This window comes from Castor canadensis, chromosome 15 (assembly GCF_047511655.1).
Source record: "Castor canadensis chromosome 15, mCasCan1.hap1v2, whole genome shotgun sequence".
Lineage (NCBI taxonomy): Eukaryota > Metazoa > Chordata > Mammalia > Rodentia > Castoridae > Castor > Castor canadensis.
In genome coordinates, this window is record NC_133400.1 from 52,029,396 (window position 1) to 52,049,677 (window position 20,282).

General features: G+C 36.0%; 1 pseudogene; it reads right to left on the reverse strand.

Annotated features, from left to right (window-relative positions):
- Positions 1 to 4,628: 4,628 nt before the first annotated feature.
- On the reverse strand, positions 4,629 to 8,558 carry LOC109677397 (protein phosphatase inhibitor 2 pseudogene; annotated as a pseudogene).
- Positions 8,559 to 20,282: the final 11,724 nt, after the last annotated feature.

The window sequence follows — 20,282 nt, forward strand, 5'->3', positions numbered from 1 at the left end:
AGTTTGAAGTTAAAGTATTGTGATGCCTCAAACATTGGACTTTTTGCTCAGAATTTCTTTGGCTATTCAAGATCTTTTGTGTTTTCTTATGTATTTCAGGATTGACTTTTCTATTTTTCTGAAAAATGTCATCAGAATTTTGATAGGGATTGAGAAGACTATGTCAATTGCTTTTGTTTGGATGACCTATCTATTGATGATAGTGGGATGTAAAAGTCTCCCACGACCACTGTGTTGGAGTTAATGTGTGCTTTTAGGTCCTTCAGGATATGTTTGATGAAATTGGGTGCATTGACATTGGGTGCATATGGGTTGATAATTGTTATTTCCTTTTGGTCTATTTCCCCTTTTATTAGTATGGAATGTCCTTCTTTATCTCATTTGATCAATGTAGGTTTGAAGTCTACTTTGTCAAGAGATAAGTATTGCTACTCCTGCCTGTTTTCAGGGGCCATTGGCTTGGTAAATCTTCTTCCAGCCTTTCATTCTAAGCCTATGTTTATTTCTGTCAGTGAGATGGGTCTCCTGTAAGCAAGAAGTTGTTGGATCTTCCTTTTTAATACAGTTGGTCAAACAGTGCCTTTTGAAGGGGGAATTAAGTCTATTAACATTAAGTGTTAGTACTGATAGGTATGTGGTGATTCCTGCCATTTAGTTCTCTTAGTTGTTTGAAGGTTTGGTTGTGTGTACCTAAATAGAGGTTACTCTCTACTTTCTTGCATTTTCTTTTCCTGTAGTTTGGTGCTGCCTGTCTTTTCATGGTTATGTTGGGTTTCCCTTTCTGTGTGCAGAATCCCTGGAAGAACCTTTTATTGTGGTGGTTTGTGGTCACATATTGTTTAAGTTTTTGCTTATCATGGAAGACTTTTATTTCTCCATCTATTTTGAATGATAGTTTTGTTGAGTAGATCAATTCCTTTTGATAGTATGGCCATTTTTGCTGTTTTGAGTGCTTATCCATGAGTATGGGAGATCTTTCCAACTTCTGATGTCTAATTTGATTTCTTTCTTCAGTGGCTTACAGTTTTCATTAAAAAGATCTTTGGTTTCCTTTGGTAAATTTATTCCATGCTGCTTCATTGTTTTTGAGGCTATCGTAAATAGGATTGTTTCCCTTATTTCTTTCTCAGTCTGTTCGTATATAAGAAGGCTACTGACTTCTGTATGTTAATTTTATATTCTATCAATTTGCCAAAAGAGTTTATAATTTCCAATACTTTTTTGCAGAGTTTTTAGGGTCTGTTATATATGGGATCATATATCTGCAAGTAGGGATACTTCGACTTCTGCCTTTCCTATTTGAATCCCTTTTATTTCTAGTTCCTATCTTATTGCTCTGGCTAGGAATTCCAAAACTAAATTGAATAAGAGCAGGGAAAGTGGGCATCCTTGTCTCATTCCTAACTTTGGTGGGACTGGTTTCAGTTGTTCTCCATTTAAGATAATGTTGGTTATAGAATTGTCATATGTAGCCTTTATTATGTTGAGGGACATTCTTTCTATTCCTAGTTTCTTCAGAGGTTTTATCAAGAAAAGGTGTTGAATTTGGTCAAAAGCTTTTTCTGCATCAGTGGAGAAGATAATGTGGTTTTTATCTTTGCTTCTGTTTATATGCTGTGTTATGTTTATGGATTTACATATGTTGAACCATCCTTGCATCCCTGGAATGAAACCTACTTGGTTATAGTGTATGGTCTTTTTGATATGTTGAGGAATTTTTTTGCCAGTATTTTTTTGAGTAAAATTGCATCTATATTCATTAAAGATATTGATTTGTAATTCTTCTTTTTGTTGCATCTTTATTAGGTTTTTGAATGAGTGTAATGCTGGCTCCATAGAATGAATGTGATAGTGTTCCTTCCCTTTCTATTTCCTGGAAAAATTGGTATTGTATTAGTTCTTCTTTAAAGGTTTGGTAACTTTCAGTCATTAATACATGAGGTCCTGGGTTCTTCTTTGTAGGGAGGCCCATTATTACTGCTTCTATTACATTGTTTGTAATAGATTTCTTTAGGTGGTTAATATCTTCGTGGTTCAATTTTCCTTGGTTATATGTGTCTAGAAATTTATCCAATTCATCTACAGTTTCCAGTTTACTTGAATATAATTTTCAGTGTACTCTCTAATTCTCCACTGGAAGACATTAGTATTTGTGGTTATGTCCCCATTTTCACCTATGATTTTATTGATTTGGTTCTTTTCTCCTCCATTTTGTCATGATGTCTAGGGGTTTTCCAATCTTGTTAATGTTTTCAAAGAACCAATTTTTCAATTCATTGATTCTTTGTAGTTTTCTTGGTCTTGACAGAATTGATCTTGGCCCTGACATTTATACTTTTTCTCTGTCTGCTGGTTTGGTGTTTGCTTTGTTGTTGCTTTTCTAGGAGCTTAAGGTGCATAATTAGGTTATTTCATTGAGAAGTCTCTGTTTTTTAATGTAGGCAATTATAGCTATAAACTTCCTTCTTAGCACAGCCTTGTCCTACAGATGCTATGTAGCTGTATTTTCATTTTCATTAGAATGTTGGAACTTTTTTATTTCTTTCCATATTTACTCAATCACCCACTGGTCTTTCAGCAGTGTGGTTTTCAATCTCCAAGTGATTGAATATTTTCTGTGGTTTCTTTAGTTGTTGAGGTCTAGTTTTATTTCATTATGATCTGATATATTACAGGAGGTTACTTAAATATTCTGAATTTGTTGAGAATTTCTTTGTGTCCTAAAATATGATCTATTTTGGAGAAAGTTCCATAAGCTCTATAAAAGAATGTGCATTGCCTAGTTCTCGGGTTATAGACTCTGTAGTTGTCTGATATGTACATACATATGCTATAATGTGTGAAGTAGCTCTGAAGTATCTTTGTTGATCTTTCCCTGGAAGACCTGTTTATTGGTGAGAGTGGGGTACTCAAGTCTCCTGTTATCACTGGGTTAGGGTCTATCTGTACTCTTAGGTGAATTAGAGTTTTTTTTTTTATTTAGATGGGTGCCACTATGTTTGGTTCATATATGTTATGAATTGATATTTCTTCTTGATGAATTATTTCTTTAATTGATATGAAATGAACATCATTGCTTTTTCTGACTGATTTTAGTCTGAAGTCTACTTTGTCAGATATGAGTATAACTACTCCTGCCTATTTGTGGGGTTCATTTGCCTAGAAACCATTTCTCACCTATTGTCTCTAAGTTAGTGTTTATGTTTTTCAGTAAGATGAGTCCCTTGTAAGAAACATATGGTTGGGCCTTGTTTTTTTAACCTAGCTTGTTATTCTATGTCTTTTGATTGGGGCATCGAGGACATTTACATTCAATGTTAATATTGAGAGGTATAGGTTGTTTCCAGTCAATTCTATTCCCTTGTTGTTTACTTTTACCTATTCCTTGTTAACTGATCTGCTTCATCAAAACGGTTTATTCTTTCTTGCATGTTCTTTCCTCACTCTACTTTTTTTTTTCTAACAGCAAAGAATCTTCCCACTTTTTATTTTGACATACTGATACTTCCATAAACTTGGAGTGGAAGATAAGTTGTTAAATAAAAGTCATTTAATATATATAATATACAGATATTATTTTAAAGGTGTTCATATAATGAATTCTTTTGGTACTAACAAAAATTAAGATACAAATAACTGACTAGAAAAAAAACCATCACTAAACCAAGATACACAGGAACTATACTTCATTTTGGGAAAAGAAAATCCAAATAATTCTTAGTGCATTAGAAGAATAAAAGTACATTTGTCATAGTATACATTATTATATTCCCTTAAAGTAGGGACTGTTTAAATTTTTTAAATTAAAAAAAATGTTCAGGTTTAATTCTGTCTGTACATTCAGGAACAATCAGTGGTTATATACAATTCTCTCATCATGCAAAAAAGCCTCAGTTAATTGATTTCTAAAGTCTAATTAAGTAAAATCAACCAATAGCAATTTATCAAGCAGAAAATCAGATAGATATAGAAACTGAGCAGTTGAGTTGTATTTCCTGTCTACACTACTGCACTACTCAATCTCTCTTCTTCATGTGGGCAATGGTGGTCAAAAAATTTCAAATGACAGAATATGTGAGAGAAAGAAGAGTTCCTAATGCCATGACAGCCTTTGCCATCTTTTAATACAGTCCTTACACTTCTACATGTATGTGTGGAAAGGAGCAGGAAACAAAAGCAGTAGATTAAGACAGATAAATAAAGGTAATGCTGAAATAGCTACATTAGAATTATATTTATTAAAAAACTGATCTGAAATCTGCTCAGGACACCCAAACGAGCAAGCAGAGCAGACATTAGTGCAAATTTAACCTGATAATTTATGGAAAAAAAAGCTAGTTGTGATTAGAAAAATTTCAGTTATTTCCTTGTAAACACAAAGAAAACTCAACAGGAATTTTAAAGGTCACAGAAAATGCAACAGTTGCTCTTACAATCCTTCTGGAGGCTTATAGACAAATCAAGTTGAAGGCAAGTGTTAAAATACCTTTCAGCCTGAAAATTCATGCACCTCTATATCCCGTTGTTCCAATTGGCTTTTGATTTAAAAAAAAAAAGACTCAACAAACTTTTTGTAAGAGGTACAGCTGGAGTGATGAATATAAATTAATTCCCCTCCCCACAAAATGACATCATTTACCCTCTAAAGCATAAAAAGCTATATAACATCTCATACAAATTAACCAGTGTACTTAAAAAAGTAAAGCAGTTTTGGACTAATGACATTACACTGAATTTGTGATGAAGTACGAGGCACAAGAATGTATGCACTAATTAGGCATTTCAGTCTAATCAATCTCAAGATTACCATTTAATTCTTGGCAATATATAATAATTGTTACGCATTTTGGTATGTAAGTCATGAATTGTATAGAACAAGAAGCAGTGTGTTATAATAACAGGGTTTGTATTTGACAAAACAACTGCAATGGTGAACAAATTTCTTCTATGAACTTTGCGATTTGCTTTGCTGTTTGTCACTTGTAGTAGATCCTTGATTTGACTCTTCAATATTCATGCTTTCTCCATCCACAGTCTCTAACATTTCTTCATCTTCCTCGTCCTCATGTAGGTCTTTTGAAATTAATTGTCTAGCTAATTTAATATTCAGTTCTTCATTGTAGAGAAGCTTCCTTTTCATTTCAAATTGTCCCTTTTCTTCTTGCTCTTCAATGAGAGGTCATTATCCTCCTCTTCACTGCTTTCTTGTTCCCAAATTCCATACTTTGGCTCAGAGCCTTCAGCAGCAGCTAATTTCTTGGCTAAGATACCTGGAGTCATGGCCTCAGTGGCTTCTGAATCACTGTATCCATCTTCATCACCACCTATCATACTATGCTAAGGAGTGTTTGGTTCATCTATTTTCATTAAACCATAATCTCTGTCTGCTGGATGATATGTTGCCTGGATGTCCATCTCATCCCACTTCTGGGATTTTTTACTCAGTTCCTCCTCGGCTGTTCAGCCTAGGCCACCACCGAGGAAGTCGTGGAGGTCTTGTTCTTCAAGATTCCCTTGATGGGCTGGTGCGAAGCACAGCCAATGCAGAGCAGCTGGCGGCCTTTCTCCGCGCCTGCACTTCAGCCGCAGCCCTCAGACTGAGGCCGACCCAGTGCCCCAGCGCGGGAGCAACGCAGATGCCGAAGCCCTCCTCACCCTAATTTTATCTACTGTGTATAAGAGTCTTTTAAATATTTTCCAAATTGCTACTTTGTTGCATTGTGGATTCCTTAAGTTTTTCTTGTTGTGGGAGGTTTTAATTTGTCCTTTACAGAGGGAGGATAGTTTTGCTGGATAGACTAGTCTAGGCTGACATTTGCTTTCTTTCAGGGACTGAGTTATTTCTTTCCACGGCCTTCTTGCATTTAGAGTTTGTGTTGAGAAATCTGCTGTTATTCTAATGGGTTTCCCTTTGTGTCTTGACTTTTCTCTTTTGCAGTTTTCAGTATACTTTCTTTGCTCTGTATGTTGAGTGTTTTGAATATATGTCTGGGAGTGTATCTTTTTTGGTGCTTTTTTTTGTCTCAGTTGGGGAGGGAGGTTGCTCCGTATAAATTCCTTAAGCTTCTTATTCTCAAGATATTGAATTCTATCCCCTGTTCCACATAGTGAAAAAAGGCTTAGTTACTCAAGCTTTCTTTGTAATCTAACTGCATCCTTGAAGTTGAAGTAATCCATGATGAAGACCAGTTAGTGCTACTGTTAAAGTATGCTTGATTTCCAATTAGAGAAAGGATGAATATTCATGGACATGGAAAGAGTCTGAGGTAATTTCATTTTTCTTTATGTCAGCATAATACTACATTGTGCTGTGTTGTCTTATTCCATTCATTAGTTGTGGGGCTTCAGGGCTATTTCCAAAGCATGGCGGTAGTGAATACTACCGGAATAAACATGGACATGAAGTGATTCTATCATATTCTGCACAAATTGCTACTGGTATATACACAGGGGTAGTATCATAAGATTGTATGGTACTTTGGTTTTTAGTTTTTGAGGAACCTCCATACTGCTTTAAGTGGTCATACCAATTTTCATAACCAAGAGAAATCTTCACCAGGATTTGTGATTGTGTGTGTTACTGATGGCAGCCTTTCTGACTGGAATGAAGTTAGTCTCAATGTAATTTTCTTTTGCATTTTCATTACAGCCACGTATGTTGAGCATTTATTCACAGATTTATTGGAATTTGTACTTCATATTTGCATAATTACATTTTCAGCTCATTTGCACTGAATAATAAATATTCAGTGAGTTACTGGTCCTTTGTGGGATTAGTTTTTTGAGCTACATGCATATTTTGGTCAGATGTACAGCTGCCAAAGGTTTTCTTCCATTCTATAGGCCGTCTCTTCAGTCATTGACTATTTCCTTTGCAGTTGAGTTTTATGTAGTCTATTTGTCAATCATTTCTCTTAATTGCTGAGATATTGAAGTTTTCATAAAGCTATTACCTACCCACATCTATGTGGATCTTTGATCCACTTAGAATTGATACTAACACAACTTGAAAGTCTAGTTTCAATCTTTGGTAAACAGATATACAGTATTTCCAGTACATTTTTAAAAGGCTATACTTTCTCCATTTTTTTCTTGGTTTGTCAAAAATCAAATGGCTATAACTGTGTGTGATTGTATTTTGGTCTTTTGTCCTGTTCCATGGGTCTTCATGTCTGTGTTTTTGCCAGTAACATGCTTTTATTAATTTGACTCTGTAACTTCTTTAGAATAAATTTAACTTGCAATTATATAATTAGATATACTCTAACACATGTTGAATATTAAAACATACTTTATTGAGAAATTAAATTTACTCATTGATTTTCTTAAAAAACTGCCTGTCTCTTAAGATTAATTTAGGGAAAATGAGATACTAAGTGTTTGCATTGTGCAGACTTCACAAGATTAACAACTCTCTAGAGAAGGCCAATAGCAAGCTTGTTTTGGAGAGATCACAAATCACAATTTTACTTAAACCTATTTAGACAAGGCTTACTCCAATGTACAGTGGTGTTGGAAATCTTCCTAAGTTTTGAGGTTTAACTGAATTAATAATCCATGGTCTCTACCTTAAACCAGAGATTTTGGCTCAGCAGCCGAACATTCTTCCATGTGCCCATGGCAAGGTATTATGCTTCTATCCAAGTATGCTCAAAAAAAGGAAAACTAGCTGGACCCTCTGGTATATTGGTTGACTTCTCAGCTTCTGGGCTATTTTAGTATACAACTCTTTTGGGGACACTGAGGCTGCTTCTGACCACAGAGAGCTTTACACACTTGTGCCGGACAGGTTCCCTCTGCCACAAGTTCCCCTAGGTCATGGCCAAATTTGTCCATGTTCAGACTGACCTCAGAATGTGTCCCAGAGATTGGGGAAGTAACTAACCACTGCCTTCTGCACTGGCTGGGGATAGGATGAAGGAACTATGTGCTGTTTCTGTTACTCCCAGTACTTAGAGACCCTTGAGACCAATTCACCTTCATGTGTGTAGATTCAAGATTCAGAGGGTCTGGACTTAGTTCTGTCTGTAAGCAACACACACCATGATAGAGCTCCCAGAGGCAGGTCTCAGTGCTTTGAGGCCCAACTCAGTAGTTCACCTCCCTGTATGGAAGGAGTCTGTGAAATTAATGTGATTTGGAGGGTCTGGGCTGAGGTCCCTAAGACTGTCCTAACAGTTAACCCATACCAATTTATGGTTCATGAAGGTAGGCCTTAGTAACTTTCAGAAGTTGCCCAGGGGTTCACTTGCCTGTTTGGTAGTACAAGCGATGGAAATTTTGCTATTCGGCAAATATATGCTTGGAAGCTTAGATCCACTTGACAACAGACTAACCAGGCTGCAGTTCCAAATACATTGGCCTTCTGTTGTGCTCAGGCCACATGATGCTGCATGGAACCTGGTGGGCCTGCCAGAGGACATGGTGGCCTCCCTGAGCTGTGAGTAAAGGTGCATTTGTTCCAGAGGCTGTCCTAGGACTCCCTGCTGGCAGTTGGCTGTGGACAGCATTTTGCCTGTAGGCACCCTGCCCAGTGTCTCTAGGAGCAGGCTTGGCATGCTTGAATCAATGTCAACAGCCTGCCCCTGTCCTCCCTGTCACATCTCTCCCCCAAATTTCACCAAGCAGGCATGAGCTTGGACCCCTGGTGAGGCACACACAGGGCTGGCTACTGTGGTATGAAGTAGCTCTGACAACCCTGCTGAGCGCAGGATTTTCCAGTCCCCACAGTACTGGGCCAGAGCCATATGTTCTGCCATTAGATAGGTGTTCAGATCTTTCACTGTCTTATGTTGAGAAACATGTGAGTCAGTTAACCAAAGCAGTGTTGGTCCTTGCAGATCAGAAATCAGTGCTTTGAAACCAGCTGTGTTTGGTCAGCCATATCAGTAGGTGTGGAGTTGTGCTCATGACTGCACCTGCTATGTTTGCACTTGCATGGAGTTACCACAGGCAGGAGAAGTGAATTCTGGTATCTCAAGTCATCTGTTTGGTGAAAGGTGGGGAATTACATTTTCCTGTTGCCAAAAGAAAGAAATTGGGTGAGGAGCTTGATCTTATGAAAAGAGGACCAGAGGAGGGTCCATCTGCATGTTAAACTTTGTCCTCAGAACACTGACTGAGCTTAGAACCAGTGCCATCCCTTGGATCTGGGCCCCTGTTGATTTGGAATCACAGCCTGCATGGTTATCTCCTTTCCCTGAGGGGAAGCATGTCTAAGGCTAACATCATCACCCATTTTTGTGGTAGAAGATGGCAGTGGTGAGGCCAGCTCTTTGATGAGCTGCTCAACACTCAGGAGCACCTGCCATGCCAGTTCCCAGGAGACAGATTCAGGCTTCACATAACTTAGATGTGTCTGGGGTCACCTTGCCACAACCAGGACCATAAGCTGCACACCCAGCCCTCCTGGGTCATGCTGATTGGTCAACTTTTGAATTAGATCAGCGTTCTTACCTAAGACTTCAGGCAGTGTATATCCAGAAGCTCAGAAGCTTGCCAAGAATACGGGCTTGGGAAAGAGAACTTTAAAACTAGTTGTCCTCTGTCACAGAAGGGTGAAAGAGGGACTCGTGGGCAGCGATCCAGCTCCAGCCTCAGAGAGGGCATGAGAGCTCCTCTGAGAAGCTGTGTTGGCCTCTCCTCCCCACAGGAGACATCTGCCCAGTGCTGGGCTCTGAAGCCCTCCAGCTCCAGCTTCTTCCCCATCATCCCATCCCATTGGTCCCTAGTGACCCAGATGCATTTTGCTTGAACAGCTTTCTGCCAAGGTCCACAGTCACAGCTGAGTGCATTAGACAGGTCCCTGAGGGTCTCTCAAACCATGCTCAGGCCTTAGACTTGCTGGTTTCCTGCAGTAATGTGACTGACCCCCTTGTCAGGCCTCATTGCCATGTGCCACAAACTGGTATACTTATCAAATGGGAAGTGAGTGAACGAAACTGTAATTCAGAAGCCTACTGTTAAAAGTTGTCGGTAACCACAAAGAGGATTCACATAAACAGATAAATGAAATCAGGAAACCAACACCAGACCTAGACAAGAAATTCACCAACATGGAAGAGAAATTCAGCAAGGAAATGGAAATTATAAAAAATAACCAAGTAGAACTATTAGAAATGAAAAGCTCAATAAATCAAATACTAACCTACTATCCACAGTAGGTAAATGTCATTAGCATACAAGATCAAACAGAAAGAATATTTGAAATGGAACAGATGATTGAGAAGTTATTGCACAGTCACAATCACAAAGAAAAAGAAATAATTACATATGAGCACAACATACAAGAACTCTAGGGTACAGACAAAAGACAAAACCTAGGAATTTATTGGGTGGTGGGATAAAGAGCTGAAAAATTTAAAAACTAATAAAATTAATAGGAAACCAATTCAATAAAATCATTTGGGAAATAAAATTTCCCAAATGTCCCTGCTGTATAACAAATACATCTTAATAAAGCTTATAAAAAAAGAAAATTTCCCAAATAAATATAATGATACACACACCCATGTATAGGAGGCATTATGAACTTCAAATAGGCATGACCAGAAAAGAACAACTATACATCACTTCATAATTAAAACTTCAAATAAGCATGACCAGAAAAGAACAACTATACTTCACATCAAAATTAAAATAAATAAATTAAACATGAAAACAAAGAAAGGATTCTGAGAGCTGTAAGAAAAAAAACTCAAGCTTACATACAAAAATAAACACTTAAGAATCACTTCAGATCTCTCAGCATAAACCCTAAAAGACAGGAAAGCATGGAGGCATATAATTCAAACTATAAGAGAGAATAATTGCCAATCAAGGAAACTTACCCAGAAAAGCTTTCTTTCAATCTCAATGGATACATGAGGATCTTTCAAGGAAGGATAAGCTGAGGCAGCTTGTGTCCACCAAGCCTGGATCAGAAATTATATTCAATGGAATAATTCACATGGAAGAGGATGAAAAAACAATTACAAACATGGGAAGTAAGGAAAGAAGAAAACTCAACAGGTGATATGACAACCCATAAAAGTTAAGAATGCCTGAAGCATGATTACTCAGTAAACCAGAAAATCTCAAAGATGAACAAAGCCAAAAGTTAAAAACAATCAACAGGAATCCAGAGGGGCATAAGAGCAGAGGAGGGAAAGAGAATGTTAGAGAGTGAAAAATATTAAAACATTTAATCTGTGTATGAAGACAACATAACACAATGTACTGTAAGCTCTTAAATAGTATGGAAACCAAATGACATAAAGAAGTAAGTAATGGGGGGATTAATCTGATTAAAGTACGATATATGTCTGAAATACCAAGGCAAATCTCCTTTGAATTATCAATATGCAGAACAGGAGTCTAAAACAGATCCTATCCAAGGTAGGTACCAAGGCGAAGGGGGAGGACATAAGAAGATGGTAATAAAAAGTGAACAAGGTGGATGCATTTTATATTCATGTATGAAAATAGAACAATGAAAAGTTAAAACTGTCCTAAAGGAGAAAAATAAAGGGGGACAATCTAATTAAGATATATTGTAAGCATGTATGTAAATAGACCATGATATATTGATTGGAAAAGTATTCTATGCTAATAACATTATTAAAAAATAAATTAAGAATTATAAAAAATGACTTGGCAATGGAAGAGTCCACCCTTTGGTTCACCCAGTGTACTTGTAGTTTGATTCTTTCTAAAACTTCCAGATTAGATAGCATTGTCAAAAAATGTGATTAGTTTCTTTCATGTCTCTATTTGTAAGGCAGCCCATCATTGCCGGTAACAATTATAACTGTCTTCTTGGATGAGTCAGTAACCACAGAATTAATATGTTCACCCCAATAACTGTCCTATAAAACAAAGAAAAACCTGAGAGGATAAAAGGCCTAGAAGGGTTATATGTTCCAGTAATTAATGGAATTTTTAGAACAATGGAAGGCAATATTGATGTAAGAGTAAATAATCTCATGACAGAAATGCCACCTACTCTGTTTGCTACTAAATTTCCCAGGATATTATTGATGAGCCAGCAGAACATGTTACCTTGATGGCCTGGCCAAGATCAGAAAAGATGTGGGGAATTTCCACATCTGTGCAACAGGGCATTCACAATGCTAATGGAAAGGGAGAACAGAGTCGGCATAACACTGAAGTGCAGGGCTCATGATTCCAGTGTACCTAAGTGGATGGCAGATGGTCACAAAACAAACAAACAAAAAAAAAACACGGTGAGCCTGTGTAACTGATGGCTTTCCTCTGGCAATGGATGTTTACTAGCATCTTGATGAACATGGTGGAAATGAAATAAATGTTAGTGAAGTGCATCTTTGGGAAGAAAGAACACATGGGAGCATGAATGAGCGACTCTGGCTGGTAGTGACAGTGGTGAGGATTTTAAATCCAACACCATGAACAGGTATATGGAAAGAACAGTACAAATATGGGTGAATTCTTGATCCTCTGAGATACCAAGAAGGAAGAATTCTCCTTTAACTGCTTGGTTTTATGCTTCCATGTTATAGAGGAAATTGATGTGAAAAATTCAAATATTCAGATAGGTCAAGTATATACAAGAGTCCCTTATTTTAGAGAAATTGTGCATCTACTTTTCAGGTGAAGTAAATGACACTAAACTTTTCCTTTGCCTTCTTCCTTGTTCTCTCCATTTTCAACCTGGTTTGTTTTTCTATCCTCTTATTTCTATCTCCTACCCTACCTAGCTGTCCAAATTTCATTTACTAAACACCATTTCCATTCCCACATTGTACCAACTAATAGAGCTATTACAGGAGAATACAGAAGATGGAATATGTCTATTCCTTGACAATACTTCAATTCCTCAAGCCAACTGTAAAACAATGTTAAATCCAAATCAGTAAAACAGCTTTAGCAGAGCTTTTTAACTCAGAAAGAATTGAGTCTAATCATGGCTCCAGTTCTTGCTTTATAAGCAAGAAAACATTTTTACTCATATAAAATGCCCTTATCACCTCATTTTCATATCACATAATCATTATAATATTTTTGGGAGTCTGACAAAGATGAGTAATGGGAATAATGAATCTTTTTAATTATCAATTTAATTTATAAAGAGAGAAATTAGATTTGTATATTTCTAGAGACTCAGAAGTTGAAGATCAAAGGGCTCCATTTGGTAAAGGCTTTCTTGCTGTATTATTACATGTCACAGGGCATCAGATGGTAAAGAAACATGACCAAGAGAGGAAAATGGTAAAACTTCCCCTGTTTTTAAGTGACTCTTTCCTGCAATAAGAGTGACAATTCATTTTTGGGTGAAGCTCTCATTACCTAAACACTTCCTATTAGACCTCATCTTTTTAATACTGTTACAATTGCAGTTAAATTTCCACAAGGGATTTTGGAGTAGATGTTTAAATCATAGTATATGATTCTACTCCATTTTCAGAAAACAGCCAAACTTTACCCATGTCACCTAAAAGGAACTTATTAGCAGAGCAAAAAATAGAGTAATAGCATTCTAAGTTCTTCTTCTCCTTAATTATGATTTTTTAAAGTGCACTGTTGAATAGAAGCATTGAAGGTAGAAGAAGCAGCACAGAAGGAAATGACATTCCATTTCAGGAAGGAGAAAGTAGACCATGGGTCTTGTGGGTCAAAATCACATGACTTTGTCTATGGAAATACCCTGAATTACTGATTTGTCAAGGAAGATGAACAAAACCATGGTAAGCCTAAGAAGGTTGTACTGTAAGCACCATGTTTCCTGGTCACGGTCCCTTAACATAGAAGGGAAAAATCAACATCTCAAAAAAAATTTGTGCCAGGGTTTGTCTAGCACATCACTGGCAGCACTATGAATCAAAATTGGATGCTTCCATTTTGTATCTGTCTTGTTCTTCCCATGTTTAAAAAACTCTTGGTGATTAGGTGAAGTGCCAATAAGATTTAAAGCATGTGTACTGGAAATTTATCATGGGAATTCAGAATCAGGGTAGCTTGATTGAAAGGCAAGTTTTTACATGCAACATTTTTAACCACCAACATCATACCTGATCCAAGAACTACATTACACACAATAATGCTCAATAATAAAGCATAAACATTGGTCTCAAAAATTAACATTATAATATAGCAGATAAAATATTTGAAATATTTCAAATATTTAGTGTAACAGAAACCCACACTAACCACAATAGTTAGGCAGAGTTCCATTGCTAAAGACTCGTAGGTACCAAAAGGACAAGGCTTGCATGTGAATGGTACATTGAAGGAAAGACGACAGTGCAGCAGTAGCATTATAGTAAGGTTGTACATCACTGTTCGCATTCACATATTCTCTATTTCAAGGCAATGAGACACCTCAAAACAAAGGGTCTAAATTGGAATTTGAACATAATTTTAAAAAAAATATTCTTGCTATGTGAGAATCCCCAATACCATCATCAGGACCATCCTAATACCTCATTATGGAATATTCTCAGAAAATGTTCTAGAACTCTTAGGTCCTGTCTTTTTTCTAGAGTCCACAAGGCACTTTGAAGTTTGTTCTGAAAACTTTGTTGATATTTAGATTTTTTCCGTTAACATTCGTAGAATTTTCTGCCTCTACACACCTTAAAGATTCTTTTGTCCCAGGATATTATAACTTGTGTTCCCTCTATAGGTGTATTGCTGCATCTTCACCAATTTTTTAAATGTCTAAATAGTGGATAAGATGGTATTCATTGTCATAATACATAAAATTCAGGGATGCAAAATTAATTTTCACTGTACGTCTCCAATTTCTTAATAGGGAGCTTAATATCTTGAATTTTCTATAAATTTTATATCTTTTGGTAAAAAATATTGCTTCACGTATGAGATGCTATTAATATTCCCATTGTAATTTTCTTCTGCTATGGACATGACTAGATTACCTGACACAGTTTCTTATAGAAGGGAAGTGATGGGGAAAAATGTATGGAGAATAAAACAAAGGTAGAACATTTTAATATTGATAACTGCAAATGAGAGAGAAGAAACAATGGACTAAGATTCTTGCATAGATGAAGAAGCAGAAAGAGAGAACCCCTCAACAAACCTCAGTAGAATTGATGAACTAACTCATAAATATCTGTAAGTGATATAACATAAACCAGAAGACTTCACGTTATTTGGATGCCAGCTCTAAGGAATAACACTCACTTCATCCCAGGCTATGAAACAGAAAAATTTTAAGCTTTGTCCACAGGAACACAGAATTACAGGTAAGCACCTGCCTCCTGTACAGAAATGATAGTCGCTGACATGATGATCAGGAGTACTGCCTACTGATCTGTGCAAGTTTGTTGAGTGGAGACCACAGGCTGATGTTTGCAGTTTCTGTGGCCCTCGGGGTTTCCATATACAAATCTGTTCATTGCTCAAGTTCCTTTATTCCCATGTGATCACAAGGCAGCACAAATGCTTAAGGAACCAGGATCAATGAATAAGAACTTGGCTTTGGTGGACTCTGCCACCCTGAGATACCTAGACAAGTCACCTTATTTCCTCTTCCTTTTGCTTCACATCATAACCTTGCCTGCCTGAAAACATAATCCCTCTTTGATTAGATTTTAGTTTCTATTTTGGTAAACGTGATAGACAACCCTATTATAACAATGTCAGAAATAATGGTAACTCATGTAGACTAGGAAATATACTCATTATTTACTGGCATATAACAGTTTCTATGGTGGGAATACACTGTAAAATTTATACATGTGCTTATAATGTATCTTAATTAGATTTATACCCTCCATTGTTTTCCCTCATCTTCTGTCCTCCTCTGCTTAGAACAAACAGGTTTCATTTTTTTTCTATTTTCATACAGGAGTACAAAACTCATCCACCACAATGCCCTCTTCACTCTTTCCTTATGTCCTCCCTCTCCCATCACTGAACAGGACTTGTTTTAACTTTTTGCTATTTATTTTTAAGTGAATACTGATTGTTCAAGTGGATTTTGGCATAGAGTTTTTTCTATGGGTAAATACATACAATGCCAGTGTAAAAACATGAGCTCATGCAATGAATATATCATAAAAATGAAACTGCTAAAGTCTAAGTCAATGAATGATTCATGGAGCATTTATACTGCTTATGCATATTATATTCGGGAGTTCTAATACATTATGTATAATCAACTGTAAAAAGTCATTTATATTGTTAACAGCTTTGTTGGACTAAGACTGACTTGAAATAACATCTCTATACTTTATGTGTAAAATTTAATACATTTTGATGTTATATATTAATGAATTTGAGCATATACAGCCAATCCCACACATATGTAATGATCAAGGAAATCATTATCATAAATATACCAGGATATATATCATCTGTAAAGTGTTTTTCTGCCCCTTTATAAAACTTTGTTTTCTTTCATTGAATATATTTGTTTTGAGATTTGTCCATCCTGTTACATCAATAGCTCATTACTTTTTAACAGTGAGGAGGAATGCAGCATTTGGATATTCTATGATGCACTCATCCATTCACCTGTTAATAGATAGTCTGTTGCTTTCAGTTATTGGCTACTACAAATAAAGCTTCTATGAACATTTTTCTGCAAGTCTCTTTATAGACATATGCTTTCATTGTCCTTTGAAAAATAATGCACAGTAAAAGGGTGGATCATGAGATTTTTGTGTGACTAACTGAATCAGAAATGACCAATATTTTCCAACATGGTTTTACTATCAATTATTCTCATTAGCATTGTATAAGAAGAAAAATTCTTGTATGTTCTTAATATTTGGTATTGCTTGTCTTTTCAATGATAAGTTCTCTTGAAGTTAATATTTCATATTAGTTGTGATTTTAATTTAAATTTCCTTAATAAGTAATGAAGTTGACCATCTTTATATGTGTTCATAAACCATTTGTACATGTTTTGATGGAATTTCTGCTCCACTTGTTAGATTTTGTGTGACACAAATAATTGTACATAATTTGAGGTCACAACATGATGTTTGGATTAATTTATAGATTGTGAAAAGACTAAATAATGGTAATTAGCATCTCCATAATTTTCAAATCATACTACTTACTCATAATGAGAAAATTTCAAATATTTCCTTCTAACTGTGAGGTAGAATGGAGACATATTATTGAATGGATACAAAGTTAACGTTAGATAGCAGAAATAACTTCTGATATTCTGTTGCACAGTAAAGCCAATAGAGCTAACAATAACATATCAAATATTTCTATTTCTAATTTGTTTATCAAATTTCTTCTATATTCTATATAGAAACCTTTAATCAAATATACAATTTACAAACATTTGTGCAAAACTGTGGCTACCACTTGAATGCTATTATAAACCTGATTTGAATGCTATGACCATCACCAAAGTATGTTACCCTATTAATTTTTTTTTCTGAAGGCTTTATTTATATCCATATTCCTCAGGCTATAAATTAAGTGCTTCTTCATTTGAAGGATCACAGAATCCATTATTGAAGCTACTGCTGTCTTCCTTGTTGACTGATTAATTACAGAGCTACCATACACTCCAAAAGCTGTCCATAGAACAAGGAAATTACTGATAGGTTATTTTCTGCCAGCTGGTGACATTCTCAAAATAGAATAGACAATTTGAGTATAAGAGAAAATGATATCAGAGAGAAAAATATCACCAAGGATGACTAATAAAAACTAAAAAGAAATTACTGATGACAGTATCAGGACAGGAAAGCTTAATAACTTAAACACATTCACAGAAAAAGTGGGGTGTATTCACCATGGTTGAGGCTCATGATGACCATTATACATTAAGGGGTGACAAATGACCACATAGAAGTCATAAGTCATTACTGTAAGGAGATAATTTTCCACTCCAACAAAAACCAGGACAGGGCACACCTGAGAGAGGCAACCTGTGCATCTGATACTCTGATCCTGTACTTGAATGCTCTTCAACATGTTGGAATTATACTTGTGATCAAGCCGATATTAGTAAAAGACAAATTGGAAAGGGAAAAGTACACAGGGGTTCAGAGATGGGAGTCAGAGATAAAAGCCAGGATGATGAGCAGATTTCCCAGGATGGTGAAATGGACAGGGATAGGAATATGGACAGGAACAGGCTTAAGGTGAGGAGCTGAAGTTCAAGGTCTTCTGTCAATCCCAGAAGAAGAAATTCTGAGAGAGTTGTTTGGTTTTGGGGTTCTATTCTACAATTGAATATAAAGCTAAAGATGAGGGACTAAAATATATGATTCATGTGCCCACAGTCAGATTATCATCACCTGAGAGCTTGTTAGAAATACTAATTTTTGGTACCCAGCACTAGACTCACTGATCATAAGATACAGGGATGAAGATCATCAGTCCAGATTTTAACAGGCTGTCTCCCATATGCTAAAGTCTCAGAATCACTGTTCAAAAGAAACATTCTGATTTCCCTTTCTCTAAAACAAAACAAGTCTCAACAAATTGAAAAAAAATTAATAAAACCCCTTATATCATACCAGATCACAACAGAAAAAAACTAGACCTCAACAACAATAGAAATCCCAGAAAATATTCAAATGCATGGACTGTGAACAACATACTGATAAAAAAAATCAATGAGTGAACAAAGTAATAAGAAAAGAAATCAATAAGTTCCTAGACTTCAATGAAAATGAAAAGAGAACCTTCCAGAATCTGTGGGACACAACAAAGGCTACACTAAGGGGAAAGTTTATAGCTATAAGAGCCAAGATTAAAAAACAGAGACCTCTCAAATAAACAATCTAATGATCCAACTTAAAGTCCTAGAAAAGCAAGAACAAACCAAATCCACAACCAGCAGGGAGAAATAATAATAATCAGGGCCAATATCAATGAAATTGAAACCATACAAACTATACAAAGAATCAATGAAAGAAAAAGTTGGTTCTTTGAAAAGATTAACAAGATTGACAAATCCAAAGCCAACATGACAAAACAGAGGTGGGAGAAGACCCAATTTATAAAATCAGGGATGAAAAGGGGACATAACCACAAACACCCACAAAATCCAGAGAATCATTAGAGAGTACTTTGAAAACTTATAATAAGTAGCTGGAAAATCTAGATGAGATGGATAAATTCCAAATGCATATAACCAACCGAAATTGAACTGAGAAGATAATAGCCACCTAAATAGTCCTATTACATGCAATGAAATTGAAGCAGTACTAAAAAGTCTCCTGAAAAAAAGGAGCCCAGGACCTGTTGGATTCACAGCTGAATTTTACCAAACCTTAGGAAGAACTAACACTAGCAATGCAAGGATGGTTCAAGATGCATAAATCCATAAACATAATACAGCATATAAACAGAAGCAAGGACAAAAATCTCATGAACCTCTCAATAGATGCAGGAGAAGGTTTTAACAAAGTCAAGCACCCTTCACGATAAAAGCTCTGAGAAACTAGGAATAGAAAGAATGTTCCTCAACATAATAAAGGCTACATATGACAAACCCAGAATCAACCACATACTAAACAGAAAACAACTGAAACCATTTCTCCTGAAAGTCATGAATGAGATAAGGCTGTCTGCTTTCTCCACCTTATTCAATATAATTTTGGAATTCCTAGCCAGAACAATAAGACAAGAGGAAGAAATAAAAGGGATTCAAATAGGAAAAGAAGAAATCAATCTATCCCTATTTGTAGATGACATGATCCTATCCTAAGATACCCCAAAATGTCTACCAAAAAACTAGAAATCATAAATTCAGCAAAGTAGCAGGATACAAAATTAAGATACAGAAATCAGTTTGTTTTCTATATATCAACAATACACATGCTGAGAAAGAAGTCAGGGAAACAATCCTATTTGCAATAGCCTCAAACAGCATAAAGTACTTTGGAATAAATTTAACAAAAGAAACCAATGATCTCTTTAATGAAAACTATAAGCCACTGAAGAGAGAAATCAAAGAAGCCATCAGAACATGGAAAGACCTTCCATGCCCTTGGATCATGGAACATTGTAAAAATGACCATAGTACCAAAAGCAATTTACATGTTCAATGCAATTCCTATCAAAAGTCCAATGACATTCTGCAAAGAAATAAAAAAAATCATGCAATGCATATGTAAACACAAAAGACATTGAATACCCAAGCAATTTTGTGCAAAAAGTCCAATGCTGGAGGTATCACAATACCTGACTTCACACTATACTACAGAGTCATAACAATAAAAACAGCATGTTATTGGTACAAAAACAGACAGGAAGACCAATGGGTCAGAATAGAAGAACCAGATTTAAATCCATGCATCTATAGCCAACTGATCTCCAAA